General features: G+C 34.1%; 2 long non-coding RNA genes across 2 annotated transcripts; both read left to right on the forward strand.

Annotated features, from left to right (window-relative positions):
* Positions 1-1,548: 1,548 nt before the first annotated feature.
* LOC146935782 (uncharacterized) lies at positions 1,549-2,227 on the forward strand. Its single transcript, XR_015030357.1, has 2 exons — positions 1,549-1,744; positions 1,930-2,227. It is a non-coding gene; the product is annotated as an uncharacterized LOC146935782 (long non-coding RNA).
* Positions 2,228-3,112: 885 nt separating this feature from the next.
* Positions 3,113-5,169, forward strand: LOC146935783 (uncharacterized). Its single transcript, XR_015030358.1, has 2 exons — positions 3,113-3,642; positions 3,718-5,169. It is a non-coding gene; the product is annotated as an uncharacterized LOC146935783 (long non-coding RNA).

Here is a 5,169-nt window from a genome sequence, read left to right on the forward strand (position 1 = left end):
AAGACCCGTTGGGCGCACGGGTCATCAATCTAGTTTCTAATTAAATAAGAAGAAAAAAACTGAATTTGAACATTCTTGTCTAAATCTAAACTTAATAATGATTGAAAATAAATTATAGCATTGGACATGCATTTTGGAGGCATGTTGTGATGAAGGCAACATGTCCATACAATACGACACATAAATGTAAAGCAAACATAGGAAAGAATTATGCTACCAGCGAGACTTAACTTCCGTTGGTAATTTTTTTCAACAGCACTTAACTTACGTTGGTTGTTATCGAACGTGAGTTAACTCACGCCGGTTTTACTGAACGTGAGTTAACTCATGTTGGCGGTATTTTCGGTAGCTTATGTGGGAATGAGCAATTTTGATTGGGAGAAGAGCAATTTTATGAAAGTATTTACATACTTATTAAAGTTTCATTCGAAAGTTGTACCTATCTACCTTATTTCCATGACAGGCAGTATCTTGTAAGACCAGTTGAGCGTTTTAATTGCTCTTGTTGATAATAATTTTAACTTGTCATCAGATACAAGTTGTACCTATCTACCTTATTTCCATGACAGGCAATATCTTGTAAGATCGGTAGAGCGTTTAAATTGCTCTTGTTGATAATAATTTTAACTTGTCATCAGATACAACTTATTCAACGTACAAATCATGAATTTTCAAAAATTATAAATTTTATTTAAGTTTAATTAAAGGAGAAGTTACACGGGGCGGCCCGCCAACTTGTCAACTTTTTTTTTGTTAAATGGGTCAGATTTTTTTTAAAGTGGAGCGACCTAATAACTCAAATTTTGTATCATACACTTGTTTTTACCATAATTTGTTTTGTTGCCAATTTTATTTAAAAAAAAACAATAAAATTTTTATAGCAAAAAAATTGTCAAAAAAGTGCATTAAAGATTATTGTTTTGGTTGACGGACCGGCCCGCCACTAAAGAGGCGATGTAGGATTTCAGACCCGGCCATCTAATTTGACAGGTTTCATCTCATCATGTTTTTGGCGGACTTAAGCAGGGTGGGCCTAAACGGATGGGCAGGCTTTGGTGTCCCGAATGAAATGACGTGAATAATAATGTCTAAAAAAAGCATGCAACAACAAAAATATGATACTCATTACCTACGATCAAATAATTTTATATGAAAATATCCTACAAACTGTTCAACTAATGCATAATTATGCTGTCATGTTGATGTTGCATTATTTGTACAAATAAATTCGTTGTGGTTGAACAATTTTAAATTCTTGTTTTTTTACCCCTTTCTATCATGGAAGGTTGAAAAGTTAAAAAAAAAAAAAAAAGTGTGTTATAATGATTACCATTTTTTTGTTACCCCTTTACTAATTGTGATAAAGAGACAAACACAACATATTCATCTACTTAAGTGTTATATATATATATATATATATATATATATATATATATATATATATATATATATATATATATATATATATATATATATATAGACACACACATATAATTACAATATTTTTTTATCTTTTTTTTACCCCTTTCTATCATGAAAGGTTGAAAAGTTATAAAAATAAAATAAGTTATAATGATTACCAATTTTTTTAATGTTACCCCTTTACTACGTGTGATAAAGGGGCAAACACAGCATATTCATCTACTTAAGTGTTCAATACCACACACAAACAATATTGTTTGACCTTAATACACTATAAATTGACCAAATCATATTCTATTTCGTACGACATAGAAAAAATATGGCTAGAACTCTCAAGTTTGTTTTTACTATGATTTTAATTCTTTCCCTATTTCTTGTTGCCAAGGGGGGTAACAGTAAGCATTTTTTTTTAAAACCATTTTCAAATTTCCGTCTTTAATATTTACTTCACACATAATGTTTTATATCATTTTATTAACATTATTTTATTCTCTTCTTTCATTGTAGAAAAAATATATTGTGTAAATGCGGCTGATTGTCCAAACCTTACGTATCCTTTAGTTTATAAGTGCCTTAACAACACATGTGTAAAGTTTATGATGAAATTGCGCCCATGAGGGTACCGCGAGTTGCCATACCTTATTGTTGTACCGCGAGTTGCCATTTAAATTTTTTTACTAGCATCCAATAATTGTATCTTTTATATTTTTCGTTTTACAACTTCATGGATGTTAAAATTATGACTCTACACTCAAAGATGTTGATAATAAAATGAAAGTAGGCACTAAATAATATTATAATTGAATTGTGTCTTATCTCTTATTGACGCAGTACGAAAGCGTAGGCTAGCAAGCGTTAAACCTAGATTGAAAGAGACAAGTTCGCAAGCGACAAATTGGTGAAAATAGGGTTCCAGAATCCACCAGAAATTGAGAAAAAATCACTAAAATATTATTGATTGAATAAAAGTTATAAGTTGTTCTCTTAGGCTATAACTGTTAAACTTAAATAGGGAAATAACAAACCCTAATGGGCCTAAAAATAACAAAATGAAAACAAAATAGAAAGTTCTAGAAAATTAGGCTGATATAATAAATGCTACTAAATTACTAATAAAACCCTCCTGCATTAGTCTCCTCCACCTCTAAAGAACTCGACCCCAAGTTCTCATTCTGATAAAAAAGTTTCTCATGCATGTTGACTCCTTCAATGAACAAGTCGGTTGTTTTTATGCCCTTTCTAAAAGAAGTCTTCATGGTGGTATCCAAACTCTTGCAAAAAAGAATAACTTCCCTTGGTTGTATTGCTGAGAACCTCTTTGTTTGGCAATTTGATTCTCCAATCAAGACCTTTATGGACACTTGCAATTGTTCCAATTGTGTTGTACCCAAACTCAATTGACTGCCTTCCTTAGTATTAGAAACAAAATTGAATTCTTTTCTCCCTGCCCTGTCAACAAAACAACAGTGAATAATTGACAAAACAGAACTGCATTCATCATGAAATAGGTCGCTCAAGTAGCCCCAAGTATGAGCATGATGTAGTTCAGGTGCCAACACTTGGACATGCTCCAGAATATTTTTAAATCCACTCATAGAGTCAATACTACCATTCCATGAATAAGCAAATAAATCTTCAAATGGTGTGGGAAGACCATTCCAAGCTATGTCATAACTCATGGGGATCCATATAAAGCTTTGAGGATCCCCATGAGTTATGACATAGCTTGGACACACATTGCACTCCAATATATGGTGCCTGCAACCTTGTACCTCTTTCTTTAACCACCATCAGTAATGTGATAGCCTCCATTTTGCAACAAAATTTTTTAGCCAAGTTAAAATCTAAAATATTGTGAATGTCACCACAGTCAACCAACTCATTCCCATATAGTGCTTTTACTATCTCAGTTACTGAAACTTATTCCTCATAATCAACAAAAATACAACTAAGATTAAAACACTTAGTGCCAAGAGAGTAAACCACATAAACCCTAACCAAAATTCTGCCTTTGATAACTGCATAACTTTCTGGTGCATCGTTTTTTCTCAAGTCAAATTCAGTGATATGCATTTTGATGACAGTATGGAGAGTTCACCAGAAAAATCATCTGACTCGTTAGTCTTCATGCCTCCGGATTTTAAAAATCCTATATCTCCTGAGCACCTTCTGACTAACCATCCACAAATAAATGATTGTATGACAAGTGTAGCATCAATGGTATATTTCATTTTTTTACTTTAATATACTGTTTTCACGTGCTTCTGTATAATAACAGCAGCTCTGTCTCTGAAGCAAAGTTGCAAACTCTTTTCTGCTTTTCCCTCCTCTAATAATTGACTGAAGAGTAGTGATTCCTCTCCATAGCTCCTTGCGATGACAACGAGCTTGATAATCCCTAGAGTAACTTTGTAAACGTTAAATGCCATGGAGGGCACGGTTCCCAGTATCTTCAAGCACTCCAATATCAGTCTTGTGAGAGAAAATATCGTCAATGTGATGTGGATTATGCCATTGTAATAAGGAACAAAATGGAGTGGAGAAGTACAAATACACTGTTAGCTTGTTATGATCATTAGTTGCATGTGCTCTTCTAGTTTCACTGTTAATTTGAAGTAGCTTGTTGGATACATGAATCCTGATGTTGACATACACCTTTCTTCTGTCAATATGTATATAAACACTTGAATTTGGCATTCTTGTAAATCTATTACCAGCTATATCAGTACAGAAATTCTTATCCATTACAAGGATTGCTCGGTTGTATTGAACAATAGAGGATAAACTAACAAGAAGAGAATACATGAGGTTTGTCTTCAGAATTCTAAAGAAAAATGGTATAACCTGAACAACACCATAGACAAGAAGATTGCAGGCAGTCACAGACTTGCATCTAAAACCTTCACCTATACATATGGTTCACTGAAAGATATATTTATCGAAACATTTAAAGAACTTGTGAAAATGTTGAGGCTGTAACATAGGTTGTTGGTGGAATTGTGTCGATATCAGGTGGCTTTGGCAGAGGTGCGATCGGGGAGTGATTAAATTTGGCGTGTAAGGTCTCCTTTGTGCCATAACAACCACGTTCAACAAAAACTTGATTAATGCATGACCGTGAGACTCTTGGTGGACACGAAAACGAAATCGAAACGTGCGGAGACAACGATGATAAGGACCCACCGGGATCAAAACATTTGAGACAATCAAAGCCTGGAAGTAATGATTGCGCGGATACACAAATTGTGTTAGGTGAGAGAGGTTTGAAATTTACCTGGAAATCAACATCTTTATTCAGGGTAGAGGGATGATTGTGCGAACATGGGCTTGATCCAACTGGAAACGATCAAAACGAATTTTGGTAGTGGCATAATAAATGATACAGAAGGTTCCATGACCACCAGCAAGGGTTTCAGCTGCTTCGTGTTGGTGTATTTGGTTGTCAACATCATTGAAATCAACGGAGCCACGAACACATCATCAAGTGCGAGGTCCTCAAATTTTGAATCCATAATTATATTGTGAATTTGGTTTGACTTTGGGAATTTTTGGTTACAAATGGAGGGTTGCGGTGAATCTTCAACACTTCTGTGAACTTCCTCACGTTTCACTGTTTGTAGAACTTCACTGTTGTTTGTTGAAAGGTTGTCTTCATGTTGTCGCAAATCTCCACCTTCTGGTTTGAATTCATCTTCATCAAATTTAGCCTTTAGTGCTTTATGATCCCTTTCGATAAATTTAGCTGAA

Source organism: Medicago sativa, chromosome 3 (assembly GCF_051527215.1).
Source record: "Medicago sativa cultivar Bolivia chromosome 3, Bolivia_mono, whole genome shotgun sequence".
Taxonomy (NCBI): Eukaryota; Viridiplantae; Streptophyta; class Magnoliopsida; order Fabales; family Fabaceae; genus Medicago; species Medicago sativa.